This window comes from Schistocerca americana, chromosome X (genome assembly GCF_021461395.2).
Source record: "Schistocerca americana isolate TAMUIC-IGC-003095 chromosome X, iqSchAmer2.1, whole genome shotgun sequence".
Lineage (NCBI taxonomy): Eukaryota > Metazoa > Arthropoda > Insecta > Orthoptera > Acrididae > Schistocerca > Schistocerca americana.
This window is the reverse complement of record NC_060130.1, coordinates 846,869,654-846,888,577: the sequence shown is the minus strand read 5'-3', so window position 1 is coordinate 846,888,577 and position 18,924 is coordinate 846,869,654. Positions and strand designations below refer to the sequence as shown.

Sequence of the window (18,924 nt, the reverse complement as noted above, 5' to 3'; positions counted from 1 at the left end):
AAAATGAACTACAATGTAATGTTATGCTATCACATGTTGAGGATTTCCAAATTTTCTGAGGTAATGGAACTGCTCTACTCAATAAAGGTTAATGTATGTAACAAGTCAAGTTTAGTAAGAACTAACACTAACATCAACTACCTCAGTATTAAGACCAACAGGACAACTACCACACCGCACATTTTTAATCTGTGGAGTTCTAAAAACGTAAAAATACCAATAAGATAAAATCAGATTAAATTCTCTATACAGGGTGTCTGACTTAAAGGTACAAACAAAAGGTGCAAGTAGAAATCAATGAAAGAACCAAATAATCTTAATAAACAGAGCTCTGTAAGTAAATGGTTTCTCAGGTTGGATATATGGATTTGTTCCAGCCCTGTTGATAGTTTTGAAGAACTAGAGGAATTCATTCTGGATGGTTCTCAATGCATTTGTAACATGTTTGCGATTTCTGAAGGTGTACAGGCATTTATGAGGATATGTACTGAAGCATGCCTTCACATGAATGGTTGTCATATGGAACACTTGTTGTAATGTGTATCCTCGAGAACTCAGTCATAGGGCGCTGATGCAGTCATCATAATAAATCATATCTGTGGATATTATTGGTTTTTTCATTGTCCTTCACTCAATCATTTCCTTTGAATCTATAATATAACACTCTGCAAATGTAACTGGGTGACTTAAACTCACGTGAGAAACAAAGTGACTAAACAATCACAAAAAACACATACATAGATTTTCAGCTCCAAGCATCCACTTTCCATTATCATACAAGTCAAATTGTCCCTGATTCAACAAAAGTTATTTCTCATATTATCATGTAGTAACCACAGTCAAGCCCAAATCAGGAAGCACGGTCATAAATGAAGTACAACACAAAGCACTGAAGGGATACTTATTACAGACACTAATGTACAGTTAGAACAGAACTGCCTCCTGGACGAATACTGCTGCTATTTTTACAAACACTGAATATTCCAGAATATGCAAACATAACAAACATATGAAATTTCAAGAACCTTCTTGAATTGATAAATACTAAACAACAAATGTTTGCGAGTGCTCAAATTTGAACTGGCGACCTGCAGCATGCCAGCCAGCGACACTAATCACTACTCCACATGGCACAGAGCACAGTTCAAGCAATATATTTTTCCCCTTTAGCATTTCATCCAGGATATCATCCCACCTTCTACATGAAAGGCATCATCAACTACTTACCATTTTCCTTTAAAATTTACTTCTGTGAATTAGAGCAAAATAAGAAGAAAGGCTGATACCAAAGAGACTACAATGTTACAGCAGATGTAGGTTGCTGGTGGACCACTAAACATGGATCTATCCTATACATTAAATTTAATATGTGCACCTCACATCCTAAGTAAGCAGCCTGCATGGAAACTGGCCAGTGCCAGTTCATCCTATGTCTGTGACCTGAGCAAGGAACACCACACCTAGATGTACCAGTATTTACCAACAATGGGATATTGGACAGCACTTTCCACCACTTTTCCACCAAACATAAAATGATGTTATAATTCTACAGCAAGGCAGCAGCACATATAAAGACAGAATATTTTTCTGCGGTGTATCCCAGACAAGCTCTCTTAACCACTATGTCATCTTGTTCATTTTCCTGGATTTCAGTGTGTCCTGATATAATTTTTTTGTATAGTTTTCTCTATTAGACACATCTGCTAAATAACTTGGAGGGTCCTGAGCAAAACCAGAGCAAATGAGAAACTTCCTCCCCTGTTATTCCTCATCTAATCTAGTATTTTCTGAATTGCATACAAATTTTTGATCAAACCTTGCTATTCTCACATTGGGCTTGATAATGGAACAAAGACTTAAGAAAAATCAAGACACATTCATAGGATTTGTTGACATTGAAAAATCATTCCACATGGTAAAACAGTGCAAGATGTTTGCAATTCTCAGAAAAATAAGTGTAAGCTATGGGGAGAGAAGTGTAATATACAACATGTACAAGAACAGAGAGGAAAAAAATAAGAATGGGAAACCAAGAAGGATGTGTTCAGCTTAATATGCATGTGGCACAGGGATGCAACCTTTCACCCTCAGTGTTCAATCTATGCACTGAAGAACCAACAATGAAAATAACAGAAAAGTTCAAGAGTAGGTTTCAAATTAAGGGTAAAAGGATATCAGTAATAAGATTCGCTGAAGATATTGCTATCCTCTTTGAAGGCGAGGAAGAATTACAGGATGCAAGATCCCCTTGGGGTACCAAACTTCCATAAAAGTTTCTAACTTTAACCGTGAGTCCACAGTGCATTTTTAGCAAACACCATAAAACAATTCACAATGAAGTAGGTGTTATAACGTCAAGTTTAACACATATATTTCAGAATGACACAACACATATGTCACAGAGTAAGTTGACAAGCAAGACATGTGTACACGTTAGCATTTGAATGAGCACTGAGTCCCAGTCTAGCGGCCGCTGCTCGGCTGGCCGCTTAGGTGGCGCAGCTGCTGCATGGCTGGCAGACAGCGCCGCACGTAATTGCGCAGCGGCGCTTTGAATGATCGGTGAGTCACAACACTTCTCCCCCCTTTGAAATTGTTGCACTGGTCTTGATGGAGGTGTCCTGGAGATGGCTAACGTCCATAGGCGTTGTTTGACTCGCCGTAAAGTCTCGAGGAGGCGGCTTCCCGTACGGCCGGAAGTGTCCCCGATGATAACGGGTCGAGATGACAGGAGACGTAGGGGTCGAATCTGCTGGGGCCCCATGCACCAATCTGCCCGTTGTGGCAAGTCCAGTTGATATGACAGGAGACATGGGCGATGTGTCAGCGTCCGTTGGAGGAGGAGGCGAGTAGATTTGCTCTGACAGAGGATGGTCATCCGGTTCCTGCATGGGCACGTCTCCTGGTGGCATCCGTTCTTGTGCTGGCATCGCGATGACGGTGAGAGGGCTGCGTTGTGAGTATTGAGAAATGCCAAGATCCCGAGCGTCAGGTAGAGCCAAAGGTGGTGTAGCGGCATTCGGAACAGGCATTGCTGGCACACGAGGCCGAAGCTGGTCCGAATGACGCACTGCAACACCCGTGTCCATCTGGATTTCATACAGGCGTCTGCCACGGTGTCTTAAGATGCGACCCGGACTCCATTATGGCCGCCTGCCATATCCCCGTACCCAGACGAGGTCGTCAGCGGTGAACCGGCCAAGTGAAGGCACCCGCGGTCGTGAGGTGGAAGGCCGCAGAAGATGAAGTAGCATGCGGGGCTGTCGGCCATGTAAGAGCTCAGCCGGGCTGTGGTCGCCCATGGGGGTGAAACGGTAAGATGCCAGAAACTGGAGAAGCGCATCATCAGCAGCAGAAGAAGTCAGAAGTTACCGCATCTGAGCCTTAAATGTGTAGACCAGTCATTCAGCCTCACCGTTGGATTGTGGATGGAACGGCGGGGCCGTGACATGCATAATGCCTTGACGAGCACAAAAATCTGCAAATTCGGAAGAGGCAAATTGTGGACCATTATCAGTAACAAGAGTAGACGGGAGGCCTTCCAAAGAAAACATGCGGGCGAGAGCACTGGTGGTTGCCGTGGTGGTAGGCGACGTGCAATGGACAATGAAAGGAAAGTTAGAGTAGGCGTCAATTACGAGGAGCCAATAAGTACCTAAAAAGGGTCCCGCAAAGTCAGCATGAATGCTGTCCCAGGGCTTTTCAGGCGAAGGCCACGGTGACAAAGATGACTTCAGGGCAGCGGCCTGTGACGCACAATGGCCGCAGGCAGCGACCATGTGTGCTATTTCAGAGTCGATGCCAGGCCAGTACACATGACGGCGCGCCAGAGATTTTGTGCGAGACACACCCCAGTGCCCTTGGTGAAGGAGGCGCAAGACCGAAGCACGCAAAGACGCAGGTACCACAACACGCGGCAAAGCATTGTCAGTGGAGAGGAGGATAACACCATCCCTAGCCGTGAGGTGGTAGCGCAAAGCGTAGTAGTTCCGCAATGGATCAGAAGTCTTAGTGGACAGGCGATCTGGCCAACCCTTCTGAATACAGCGTAAAACCCGGGAGAAACTACGGTCAGAACCCGTAGCAGCCGCCAGCCTGTCCCCAGTGATGGGGAACCCGTCCACAATCCGCTGCTCGGCAACATCCAGGTGGAAACACAAAAGTTCGTCCCTATCGAATGCCTGATCAGGACCCATGGGAAGGCGAGACAGAGCATCAGCATTCGCATGTTGAGCCATTGGCCAGAAATGAATCTCATAATTGAAACGAGACAAGTAAAGAGCCCAACGCTGGAGGCGGTGTGCAGCCTTGTCGGGAAGTGACGTTGATGGATGAAACAAGGAAACAAGTGGTTTGTGATCCATAACAAGATGAAATTTTGGGCCATAGAGAAAAATACCGAACTTATGAAGAGCATAAATAATGGCCAAAGCTTCTTTCTCAATTTGAGAATACTTTTGTTGGGCATCCGTGAGCGTTTTGGAGGCATAAGCAATGGGTCGTTCCGAACCGTCAGAAAAACGGTGCGCAAGGACTGCACCGACCCCGTATTGAGAGGCGTCTGTGGCAAAAACAAGATGTTGGCCAGGTCGATAAGTAGCCAGGCACAGGGCCTGTTTCAGCATAGTCTTCAATTTCTGGAAAGCCGCTTCGCATGGCGTGGACCAGTGAAAAGGCACGTTTTTATGCAACAGGCGATGCAACGGCTGAGCCACCAAAGCCGCAGATGCTAAAAACTAGTGATAGTATGCTATTTTCCCCAAGAAGGCCTGCAGTTCCTTAACAGATGTAGGGTGAGGAAGGGCATCGATCGCAACGACAGTTTGCTGAAGCGGACGAATACCATCCCGAGAGAGTTGAAACCCCAACTACGTGATAGATGCCTGAAAAAATTGTGATTTCTGAAGATTACACTTAAGACCGGCAGTCTGTAAGACATGAAAAAGTGTGCGGAGATTTTGAAGATGTTCTTCAGTAGTGGAGCCAGTGACAACAATGTTCCATGTAATTGATACACCCAGAGACAGGGAGCAATTATTGTTCCAAGAATCACTGACAGAGAGCAGGGGTGCTAGCAACCCCGAATGGCAAGTGTTGGTATTGATAGAGGCCGAAAGGCGTGTTAAGGACCAGAAACTGCCGGGAAGCAGCGTCGAGAGGAAGTTGATGATAAGCTTCTGATAGGTCAATTTTAGAAAAATACTGGCCTCCAGCAAGTTTAGTGAACAGTTCTTCAGGTCGGGGCATAGGGTAAGTGTCGATGAGGCATTGAGCATTTACAGTGGCTTTCAAATTGCCACAGAGACGAATATCACCATTTGGCTTAGCAACGACGACAGGAGAGGACCACTCACTGGAAGTGACAGGAAGCAAGACCCCTGAAGTAGTGAGACGATCCATCTCCCGTTTTACCTGATCACGAAGGGCCACAGGAATGGGCCGAGCCCGAAAAAACTTAGGCCGAGCAGTGGGTTTGAGTATGATATGAGCTTCAAAGTCGTTTGCACGGCCTAACCCAGGAAAAAAAAGGGACAAAAATGTTGTCGACAAGGAATCCAGTTGAGCATAAGGAATAGCATCAGAGACAATATTGACAGAGTCATCTATGGAGAACACAAAAACGTGAAAGGCATCGAAACCAAAAAGATTTTCTACGTTGCTCTGGTTGACCACAAATATGGGAACAGACCGAACGACGGATTTGTAAGATACCTCAGCATTAAACTGTTCCAAGAGAGAAATCTTCTGTTTACTGTACGTCCGTAATTGCCGAGTGACAGGTGACAGGAGTGGAGAACCCAACTGAAGATACGTCTGAGAATTAATTATGGTGGCAGCAGAATCGGTATCCACTTGCATGCGAACATCTCGACCAAGGATTTGGGCAGTGAGGAATAACTTCCCTGAAAGGGAAGAAGTGCAATTGACAGACAACACAGAATCAGAATCAGCGTCATGTTCATGAACATCATGTATGCGGTCGGATTTGCAAACGGAAGACACATGACCTTTCTTTTTGCAATTGTGACACACAGCCCAACGTTGGGGACAATCCTCGCGTTAATGTTTCGTAAAACACCGCAGACATGAAGGAAGTTGCCGGGAGTTTTGCTGCAGTTTCTTAGCGGGTTGCTTACGGCTAGGCCGAGGTTGCACGTGGGAGCGCACTGCGGCCACGTCGGCCGGCGGGGACGTGCCGCACGCGTCGTCAACAGCGCACAGAGTTTGTATTTCCCCGACATCACCCCACGCCTCTATTTGCGCCCCAGCGGCACGAGAAATTTCAAAAGACTGAGAAATGGAGAGAACTTCATCTAGAGTTGGATTCGCCAACTGAAGGGCACGTTGCCGAACTTCTTTGTCAGGCGCAGACCGGATAATAGCATCCCGTACCATGGAATCGGCATAGGATTCTTTGTGAATGTTAGTAACAAACTGACACTTTCGACTGAAGCCGTGAAGGTCAGCAGCCCAAGCGCGATAGGATTGATGTGGCTGTTTTTGACAACGATAAAAGGTAACACGAGAGGCTACCACATGCGTTTGCTTTTGAAAATAGACAGACAGAAGTGAGCACATTTCAGCAAAGGACAAAGACACAGGATCCTTCAAAGGAGCCAAATGCAACAACAACCGATACATTTGAGGCGAAATCCAGGAAAGGAACAAAGACTTACATGGTTGTTCGTCCGTGACATGAAATGCCAAGAAGTGCTGTCGAAGACGTTTTTCATAATCAGACCAGTCTTCCGCCGTCTCGTCGCAAGGAGGAAAAGCAGGTATAGCCAACGACGAGAGCGGCTGGCCGCTTAGGTGGTGCAGCTGCTGCATGGCTGGCAGACAGCGCCGCACCTAGAGGACGTGCGTAATTGCGCGGCGGCGCTTTGAATGATCGGCGAGTCACAACAGTAGGTGAAGAAAGTTATTGCAAGAAGTTACTAAAACCCGAGAGCACAATTAAGTCGACAAGTACAGAGAACATACTCCGATTACATCCAATCACCAACTACCCTATCACTGACAGAGAGATTGGTGCCCAGCCGAAATCTCTAGCATACTTCTTAAGGCTTCGTAGCTATTCATTCATGGTCGATACCTTGATGATATTAATTTGTTTACTATTTTAACAGGTTTACTGTGTAGTGGTATTGTTGTATTAAAACTCTGATGATAGGAAGGCTCTGTCTAGTGTTTGCTGTTCCACTAGTGGACTTTGATAACTACTGTTTAATAAAGAAAATTCTGAGTTTTGCACCAAAATGTATGTGAGTCCCCTATGTATAAGTTGCCAAGCAAGATCCTTTCTTATGGCTCGCATACCTCTCCTTGCTCCAGCAACTCACTACAGCATCATATGACTCCTCCTTTGTCCATGCCTACGTGGGAAACAGCTTTTGAATCGATAGTGATGTTTCTTGCAGTGCTGTTTAAGGGAGCAAATTACTTCTTCTAGATGTGGTGTCCCAATAAAATACAAAATTTAGAAAATAAAATGTTGTCCAAAATAAGAGGAACCTCACATACTCACCTTGGTGAGTTCTCTTCAAAGAAGTTTTAACAAAATTCCAATTCTGAAAATAACATGGTTACACTATTATTATTCATAGGAGTAACCTGTACATTTTGGCATTACTTTATTTCTATGGAGGAAACATATGTCTTTCCTAGGAATCAGAAACAGTTACAGAATTTCATTATTAACTGCTCAAAAACACAAATTTTCCACTAACTGGTTTTGTTTCAGATTTACCACAAATAAACAAATCTTAGAAATTTACAGAACTATATCAAATGCATATTGATTTCCTGTTCTTTCATATCATTGTAACATTCAAATGTTATCTGCCATGCTCTCTTAGTATTAATATTCATTTCAATTCTGTATTTTACCAAACAACCAACACCTTAAATTTGACAAAGAATATGCCATATTTCATAAACAATCTGTAAGACAATAAATACTGTTATCAAATGAACTGCTTCTCTCATGCAGTATGAAACCATGTAATTATCTGTAATAAAGTTTTTCTCATATTAAATCAATGTTAAAATTTTCTTGCTAAATAAAGTTTTGATATCAATCAGCTTTCAGACAACATTTTTACACCACTCTAAATACACAAAATACACCAGCACTTAAATTTTTTCAGCTGATTAGTTCTCATAAAAGCATTTTAATACTGCACACAACACAAAGTATGAAGAAAGATGCCTTTATCAGTGACTAATGTCACTCAAGGTACACAAATACATTAGACACAGGATATTTATTTTTCCATTTACCCCATTACAGAACATCCTTCCACCACAACTCTTTTAACAAGCCTTTATGACTACATGGTCATTTTTATAGCACATGCCACTGACACTTTATCTTTATTTACACCACTTTTCACTTGTTCATCATCAAATCTAGTGATCCTGGGTGTAGTGGATCTACTATGCCTCACGGTTTTTCTTCATCATTACGCAGTATCCAACCATGACTTTTTCTTTATTGAGAGGGACAGTGGTTCTGACTTTTAGTACCAGTTATCTGGTTATCATGGCTTCAAACTTCCTATGATTCTGTGTGTCATCAATTTTATTGTAGGTATATGTGACAAAAGAAATATATTTTAGACACAACTTACAAATTATATTTTAGAATTTCTACACTATTCAAATACTATCAATTATTTTCTTTCTCTGCCCAAGAGGGACACAAATATTTTTAAAATTTCCAAATAATTAGTTAATGAATCTCCTCTCTTTAAATGCAAAACAGTATTTATTAGCCAAACCATTTCATAATAACAACAAATCCATCCCATGATAACAATAATACTGATAAATTATGTTTATATAACATTTCATGACAACAGCAATGTTTACCATTTCTGTTTACAAACATCTTGTACTGTGCCATGCCCCTGCTTATGTCACCATGATATCAGCTGGGCAGCGCCTCCTGACATGCCATTAACACTGAGCTACCACCTGACCATGGCTCTTTGAACTCACCGTCCACACAGAGTGCATTCAATTCAGGCTGTTTTGTGCATACAAATATTGATAAAATAAATGTTTTTCATAAATTTTTAAGATTAGCTGTTTCCCACTAATCACATCTCCTTACTCTAGTACATACAGTAACTTTTACTTGATATTTGGTCCTTTAACCACTCTCTATTTGTTTACAAAAGAGGTGCTGCTTCTGGCATTTGGTTTCATTCTTGACATAGCTAAATAGTTTCTCCTTTACTACAGCAACACTTTTTAATATTGACCATGTTATATTCATCTTTTAACAACTGGTACACAGAAATTTCCAGTTCTACTGTATTATGGTGGCATACACTATTCATTACACATTGATTTTCAAAATTTTCATAATACAACATCTTTATCTTGTGATTAATACTAAATGATTTCTTATCATTTTTCACTAAGCATATATTGTCCAAAAACACTTTCTGGTACTTCAAAAACAAACACTTTCACCCTCCTTTTATAGCTTTGATATGTCAATAATATTGTTTGCCTTCTTATCACTCTTTGCTACCTTCATGCTATTTGAAAACACTTCCAGGTACTCCAAAATCAAATTCTTCACCCCCCCCCCCCCCCCACCCACCTTTTACAACTTTGTTGCTCATTATAATGTCTGTTACTTTAGCTCTTATTTTTGTTCCTTTCTGTGAGGTAATTTCATCTGTATTGGATTCCTGTTACAAACATTCAGTACTTATCTTCATGTAACATCGATTTTGCACTTGTTTTCAAGGACTAGTAATATTTGCATACTTCACCTAATTCTTCATAACATTTACCTTCATGGTCATACTGTCCTCCTCAAAACTTATGTCAGCATGATGTACCATCAGATCATTTCCTACAATAAAACTGATACATCAGTCTGATACCACCATGTTGATAATTCTCAGTATTTTTCTTTATTCCTCATTTTTACTACTACTTGATTCTTTATTATTTTCATATTACTTCTCAAGGCTTCTAAGACCTCAAATCTCTGCAATGGTACAACTGGTACCCTCTCTATGCTTATTACTTGATCATGAGGTCCCCCCATTACAATGGTTCCTAATCTGCTACCGATTCGAGTGATCGCTATGGTTTCAATACCTGCAACTTTGACACTCACAATTATCTGATAATTGTTTTTACTTGCTTTTCTTATCTCTTTCCTCCTATTCACATTTTCTCTGACATTATCATTATACTGTCTACTAATAGTGAAATTTTGAACTCCCATCAAGGTTCTCTTGGTCAAAATTGTTATATTGTCTCTTATCATGTAAATGTAAATTCTCATCAGAGTTTTCTTTGTCACGAACATTATGTTCCCACCTATTTATTTTCTGGGAAAACCATTGCCATATCTTCCACTCTCATTTGTGGGAACATTGTTTACTTTGTTACTGCTTTTGTTCCAGTTATCCTTTGACTTCGATCTTACACCCTTCCAACTGTTACCCTTCATTGCTCTTCCAGACAAAGCCAAAACTTGACACTGTGGCTTCAGAACATTCTTTTTTTTCTCTTTATATGGTTCTCGATATGGTACATTTTTCTATTAGCAAAAATTTTGTGGAAAGTATCTATTTTCACATAGTGGTCTTCTTTGTCAACATTTCCACTACTATTTTTTACTTTCTACTACTTTTTTTACTTTTTTAATTTCAAATTTAATGCTTTATTTACATTTTCAGCACAAACGTCACTGTCTAAGCTATTATAATCACTGATCTCATGCTGAATGCCATTTACCTTCGCAAATAACTCCTTTAATTTACTCGCAATAAATTTCTGAACAGGATCTTCTTTAACAGATATTGTGGTTTGTATCAGTTCATCTGTGACTAAGTTATAATTTACATCCAATTTTACTCCAGAATCTATTTTAACATTTATTGTTACCTGAATCTGTTCATATAGGACTAATTTATTGTTTATATCCACTCTTTGTTAGTATTGCCCATTTTACGCTAGGTATTCTTAGCACACGCTTGTATACTTTCCTCTATGTGCGCCAACAATTTGATAGTATTCTTAATGAATTCTTCCATTCTCTCACTGAGTGCAATTATTTTTTTCTTAATTATCTTTGCATAATTTTTCCATATTAGTCTTTTGGATACAGTATTCTATATTTCTGTTATCATTCTTGACATCTAATTCATCAATTTTACCACTAATCTACATCTACATCTACATTCATACTCCGCAAACCACCTAACGGTGTGTGGAGGAGGGTACTTTGAGTACCTCTATCTAATAGTTGGTATCATATCCCTTATCCAATTTCTTACTATTTCTTGGTATTTGAGAATTACCTGCATTCTTGGTATCATTTTCTATCTGACTAGCTCATTTTACAGTTAGTATCTGTGATATTTTTACTCTGTTCGACCCGAATGGTCTCATTTGTATTCACTCTATTGGTTAAATCATCTATTATAAATTAAGGTTATTCTTTAAAATTGACCAACTGTTCCGTATGTCTTTAGTTTCTTTGTTAGCGTCAGTGATCTCTGTTACTATGTCATTATTTTTATTGTTAGTATTCATAACAGATTCCTCTACGCTTCCATTTACATCTCAAAATCTTTGCCAATTTTATTTCCCTTAATAGGTGGTACACCAGCATATACCTCTAATTTTTCACTGGAAGCTCACTGCATTTTATACTCATTTTCCTCAATAGTCTCCCCTAGTTTCTCCACAGCTTGAAATATGTTATCATGAGTAATGTTTACACCTTCATCCCCTTTAGTTCCACCGCAATCACTCACAACCCGAGTATTTGCTTCTTCAGTATTATCTGTTAAGCCCACAGTTTCTTGTGTTGTTTCCCCCTCCTCACTTTCCACTAAGTCACTTATTCTGACTTATTGGTCTTTCGTACTGCTTTCTTCAAAATTCCTATAAGATACGGATGTCTTTCCAAAGATACTTATCAACATAATTTCAACAAACTCCTCACCAGTAAATTCTATTTTACTGTCAGTATCTCTATTACATGCTTCTATTTTTCCAGTCATATGCTTTACGAACTTGTTAGTACTCTTAACAGATTCTCCTACCTTTCCCATGAGCGCACTTTAATGTTCATCAATATCTTCCCACGGTACAGCAAATTTCATACAGGATTTTACCCATTCATCGAGCTCTTCTTGACCTTTATAGATACATCTACATCTACATCTACATTTATACTCTGCAAGCCACCCAACAGTGTGTGGCAGAGGGCACTTTACGTGCCACTGTCATTACCTCCCTTTTCTGTTCCAGTCCCGTATGGTTCGCGGGAAGAATGACTGTCGGAAAGCCTCCGTGCACACTCGAATCTCTCTAATTTTACATTCGTGATCTCCTCGGGAGGTATAAGTAGGGGGAAGAAATATATTCGATACCTCCTCTCGAAACCTGGCGAGCACGCTACACCGCTATGCAGAGCGCCTCTCTTGCAGAGTCTGCCATTTGAGTTTGCTAAACATCTCCATAACGCTATCACGCTTACCAAATAACCCTGTGACGAAACGCGGCACTCTTCTTTGGATCTTCTCTATCTCCTCCATCAACCCGATCTTGTATGTATCACACACTGATGAGCAATACTCATGTATAGGTCGAATGAGTGTTTTGTAAGCCACCTCCTTTGTTGATGGACTACATTTTCTAAGGACTCTCCCAACGAATCTCAACATGGAACCCGCCTTACCAACAATTAATTTTATATGATCATTCCACATCAAATCGTTCCACACGCATACTCCCAGATATTTTACAGAAGTAACTGCTACCAGTGTTTGTTCCGCTATCATATAATCATACAATAAAGGATCCTTCTTTCTATGTATTCGCAATACATTACATTTGTCTATGTTAAGTGTCAGTTGCCACTCCCTGCACCAAGTGCCTATCCACTGCAGATCTTCCTGCATTTCGCTACAATTTTCTAATGCTGCAACTTCTCTGTATACTACAGCATCATCCGCATGGAACTTCCGACACTATCTACTAGGTCATTTATATATATTGTGAAAAGCAATGGTCCCATAACACTCCCCTGTGGCACGCCAGAGGTTACTTTAACGTCTGTAGACGTCTCTCCATTGATAACAACACGCTGTGTTCTGTTTGCTAAAAACTCTTCAATCCAGCTACACAGCTGGTCTGATATTCCGTAGGCTCTTACTTTGTTTATCAAGCGACACTGCGGAACTGTATCGAATGCCTTCCGGAAGTCAAGGAAAATAGCATCTACCTGGGAGCTTGCATCTAATATTTTCTGGGTCTCATGAACAAATAAAGCGAGTTGGGTCTCACACGATCGCTGTTTCCGGAATCCTTGTTGATTCCTACAGAGTAGATTCTGGGTTTCCAAAAACGACACGATACGCGAGCAAAAAACATGTTCTAAAATTCTACAACAGATCGACGTCAGAGATATAGGTCTATAGTTTTGCGCATCTGCTCGATGACCCTTCTTGAAGACTGGGATTACCTGTGCTCTTTTCCAATCATTTGGAACCTTCCGTTCCTCTAGAGACTTGCGGTACACGGCTGTTAGAAGGGGGGCAAGTTCTTTCGCATACTCTGTGTAGAATCGAATTGGTATCCCGTCAGGTCCAGTGGACTTTCCTCTGTTGAGTGATTCCAGTTGCTTCTCTATTCCTTGGACACTTATTTCGATGTCAGCAATTTTTTCGTTTGTGCAAGGATTTAGAGAAGGAACTGCAGTGCGGTCTTCCTCTGTGAAACAGCTTTGGAAAAAGGTGTTTAGTATTTCAGCTTTACGCGTGTCATCCTCTGTTTCAATGCCATCATCATCCCAGAGTGTCTGGATATGCTGTTTCGAGCCACTTACTGATTTAACGTAAGACCAGAACTTCCTAGGATTTTCTGACAAGTCGGTACATAGAATTTTACTTTCGAATTCACTTAACGCTTCACGCATAGCCCCCCTTACGCTAACTTTGACATCGTTTAGCTTCTGTTTGTCTGAGAGGTTTTGGCTGCGTGTAAACTTGGAGTGAGTGAAGCTCTCTCTGCTTTCACAGTAGTTTCCTAACTTTGTTGATGAACCACGGTGAGTTTTTCCCATCCCTCACAGTTTTACTCGGCACATATCTGTCTAAAACGCATTTTACAATTGCCTTGAACTTTTTCCATAAACACTCAACATTGTCAGTGTCGGAACATAAATTTTCGTTTTGATCTGTTAGGTAGTCTGAAATCTGCCTTCTATTACTCTTGCTAAACAGATAAACCTTCCTCCCTTTTTTTATATTCCTATTAACTTCCATATTCAGGGGTGCTGCAACGGTCTTCTGATCACTGATTCCATGTTCTGTACTTACAGAGTCGAAAAGTTCGGGTCTGTCTGTTATCAGTAGGTCCAAGATGTTATCTCCACGAGTCGGTTCTCTGTTTAATTGCTCGAGGTAATTTTGGGATAGTGCACTCAGCATAATGTCACTCGATGCTCTGTCCCTACCACCCGTCCTAAACATCTGAGTGTCCCAGACTACGTCTGGTAAATTGAGATCTCCACCTAAGACTATAACATGCTGAGAAAATTTATGTGAAATGTATTCCAAATTTTCTCTCAGTTGTTCTGCCACTAACGCTTCTGAGTCGGGAGGTCGGTAAAAGGAGCCAATTATTAACCTAGCTCAGTTGTTGAGTGTAACCTCCACCCATAATAATTCACAGGAACTATCCACTTCTACTTCACTACAGGATAAACTACTACTAACAGCGACAAACACGCCACCACTGGTTGCATGCAATCTATCCTTTCTAAACACCGTCTGTGCCTTTGTAAAAATTTCGGCAGAATTTATCTCTGGCTTCAGCCAGCTTTCTGTACCTATGACGATTTCAGCTTCGGTGCGTTCTATCAGCGCTTGAAGTTCCAGTACTTTACCAACGCAGCTTCGACAGTTTACAATTTCAATACCGATTGCTGCTTGGTCCCCGCATGTCCTGACTTTGGCCCACACCCTTTGAGGCTGTTGCGCTTTCTGTACTTGCCCGAGGCCATCTAACCTAAAAAACCACCCAGTCCACACCACACAACCCCTGCTACCCGTGTAGCCGCTTGCTGTGTGTAGTGGACTCCTGACCTATCCAGCGGAACCCGAAACCCCACCACCCTATGGCGCAAGTCGAGGAATCTGCAGCCCACACGGTCACAGAACCGTCTCAGCCTCTGATTCAGACCCTCCACTCGGCTCTGTACCAAAGATCCGCAGTCAGTCCTGTCGACGATGCTGCAGATGGTGAGCTCTGCTTTCATCCCGCTAGTGAGACTGGCAGTCTTCACCAAATCAGATAGCCGCCGGAAGCCAGAGAGGATTTCCTCCAATCCATAGCGACACACATCATTGGTGCCGAAATGAGCGACCACCTGCAGATGGGTGCACCCAGTACCCTTCATGGCATCCGGAAGGACCCTTTCCACATCTAGAATGACTCCCTCCAGTATGCACACGGAGTGCACATTGGTTTTCTTCCCCTCTCTTGCTGCCATATCCCTTAGGGGCCCCATTACGCGCCTGACGTTGGAGCTCCCAACTACCAGTAAGTCCACCCTCTGCGACCGCCCGGATCTTGCAGACTGAGGGGCAACATCTGGAACAGGACAAGCAGCCATGTCCGGCCGATAATCAGTATCAGCCTGAGACAGAGCCTGAAACCGGTTCGTCAGACAAACTAGAGAGGCCTTCCATTCAGCCCTCCAGAATGTCTTTCGCCCCCTGCCACACCTCGAGACGACCTCCCACTCTACCACAGGTGAGGGATCAGCCTCAATGTGGGCAGTATCCTGGGCAGCCACAGTCATAGTCCGATTGGAGGATGCGTGGGACGAGCTGGCTGTACCCGACAAAGCCCCATCCGGACCCCCACAGTGATGCCCATTGGCAACAGCCTCAAGCTGTGTGACCGAAGCCAACACTGCCTGAAGCTGGGAGCGAAGGGATGCCAACTCAGCCTGCATCCGAACACAGCAGTTGCCGTCCCTATCCATGCTAAAAACTGTTATGCAAGGAACGTCTGAACTAATCTACAGAGAGCACAAACAATTCGACACGAAATTTAAATGGTTATTAAAATACAAGATTGCCTAGTAAATGCAGTAATGCTGCTACTTGCGCACTGCTGACACACTGCTCAGCGGCGGAAGGAGACTACGTGATTTTACACTATTCAGGTACTAAAACACGATGCTACAACTCTCAAATACTATGATACGCCCAAAATTTATGAATTAAACAATGCAAGTACCAAAAACACGCAAAGAAATTAAGAATTAAACTATATAACAAATAAGTGAGCTAAGAGTATACGACTTGCTGCTGGCAGCTGCTTATCCAACGGCGGCAGGGAGCACACTGATAAGGTCCCACATTTCTGTAAGATTCCTATCGACTTTGCATAATGCTTCAGAATTAGCCTCCTTGATACACTGATACATGCTACTGTTAGTATCCCATACATATTCTTCTAACTCGTCAGTTTTATTACTAATACCCTGTATCATAAACCCCACTAATTCTCTCTTTGCTTCATCAAAGGCATTCAACACTGGGCACATTTTCCACTGTTCTAGTTGCACACCCTGCTCTTCCATTTTCCCTAAATTACTCATCTTGTCTGTCATTGTTTATTCTAACCTTTCTCAAGACTAAAATACACTACAATATCTAATTATGAATACTGATACGAAGTATTACAGCTCACATGATCCTCAACTTACTATATGTAAGTTTTTGTGCTCTCCAGATGACATAGCTGGTTGAAGCTATGAGCTGATGCCATGTCTGTGCACTGAACTCTGGACTCGGTGTATGCACCCCCAACACACCCCATAAGCTACTGCCACAGTCAACTGCATTCCATGCACTACCTGCATGCAGTGGGGCATCCACTGGATATGTGACTGTCCTTGCCATGTCTGTTGTCACTGTCTTCTTTCTTCTTCCTTGTAATGTCTTCCTGACAGTTGTTCATTATGTTTTGCTTGTGAAATATTTGTATTCATTGGACATGATTTAAACTTTGGAACAAACTTTTTTAACTACACGATGTGCACAGTTTTAACTCAATGTTACTACCCACAAGCCACAGATTTCAGTCACTTTTAATACCCAGGTCCCTTCATTTCTCTTTCCAACACACTTGATGTCTAATTGCAACTCCTACTCTCAACACAGATTTTTCAGCAAAATAGTTCTTGCTGACAAAAGGGATTCCATGTGCAAGGTCTGCCATATGCATCCTGTATCCTCAACAAAGGTTCTTAAAATGTTTCCCCGTAAGGCGATGCCATAAGCAAGATCTCATGACACACATGGTACCTTCCCGCTCAGGCTTGCATAAGTTAAGTTAATCCTTCCTTGGATGACCTTAGCGAATCATCACTTAGGTTTTCCTCCAACCTGTTCTCCATAGATCACTTGCTGACATTGTCCCTCAAAGCAGCTCCTGTAACACACTGATTTCTTTAGAAATTGCAAGCAGGCAACCTGTCATTGTATATAGAACTGGGGGTAGCCAATTTACTTGAAATATGTCCCAGCATGCCATTATGGTGCATTTATTAGCAAAAGCTGTAAATAAGATTCCACTGAAGTAACTGAAACAATTTATCATGAAAATTTACTAAAAATTGAGAGCACGATTAAGACGACCAGTACAGAGAGCAGACTCATTAAATCTAATTGCCACATATCAGAGAACATGCTCTCAGTACTTCCGATCGCTGACTGACGAAATTGGCATGCAGCCAAAATCTCATATATACTTTGTGAAGGTTTATATCCATTTGTAAATGGTCATTAACTAAACAATATTCATTTGTTTACTATTTCCACTGGTTTACTGCATAGCCGTATTGCCGTATTACAGTTCTGATAACAGGACGGCTCCATCTAGTGTTTGCTGTGCCAAAAGTGGACTTCGGTAACAAATATTTTATAAAGAAAATTCTGAGTTTTGCAGCCAAATGTATGTGATTTCCCTGCGCATAGACTGCCAAAGAAGTTCCTTTCTCATGGCTTGTGTACCTCTCCTCACATTGATGGCTCACTTCTGCATCATATGGTCCCTCCTTTGTCAATGGCTATGTGAGAAACAGCTTGCAAACCAATACTGATGTATTCTGCAGAGCCGCTTAGGGGAGGAAACTACTCCTACTAGCTGCAGCATCCCAATGAAATGTAAAATTTAGAAAATAAAGTGCTGTCCAAAATAAGAGGAAACTCACAATGTACTGTTGAATGGAATGCACAATCTACGGAGCACAGACTATGAATAACAGCAAACCGAAAAAAGAATAAAGTAATGAGGAGTAGTAGAAATGAGATTTGCAATAAACTTAACATCAGTGAAGGAATTCTGTAACCTGGGAAGATAAAACTTATGCAAGGAGAATATAAGAAGCAAACTATCACACACAAAGAGAATGTTTGTTGCAAAACGAAATCGATTAGTATCAAACACGTTCTGAGAATGTGCGTTTGGAGCACAGTACTGCATCAAAGCGAATCAGGGACTGTAGAAAAACTGGAAAAGAAGAGAATTTAAGCATTTGATATGTGGCGCTATAGATGCATGTTGCAAATTAAGTAGACTGATATTGCGCAGACTGATAAAATAAGGAGCGAGGAGGTTCTCCTCAGAGTCAGTGAGGAAAGGAATATTAGAAAACACTGACAAGAAGATGGGATAGAATGATAGGACATCTGTTAAGACATCAGTGAATAACTTTCATGGTACCAGAGTGAGCTGCAGAACTGCAGAAGAAGACAGACTGAAATAAATCCAGAAAATAATTGAGAACATAGGTTGCAAGTGCTACTTTGAGATATAAAGGTTGGCACAGAAGAGGAATTCACGACAGGCTGCATCAAA

At 41.7% G+C, this 18,924-nt stretch overlaps 1 protein-coding gene across 1 annotated transcript in view; it reads right to left on the bottom strand.

Moving 5' to 3' along the window:
- The window catches only part of LOC124556600 (E3 ubiquitin-protein ligase HERC2), an 832,907-nt gene that overhangs the window by 758,751 nt on the left and 55,232 nt on the right, over positions 1 to 18,924 (bottom strand). The gene's annotated exons all lie outside the window — the stretch shown is intronic.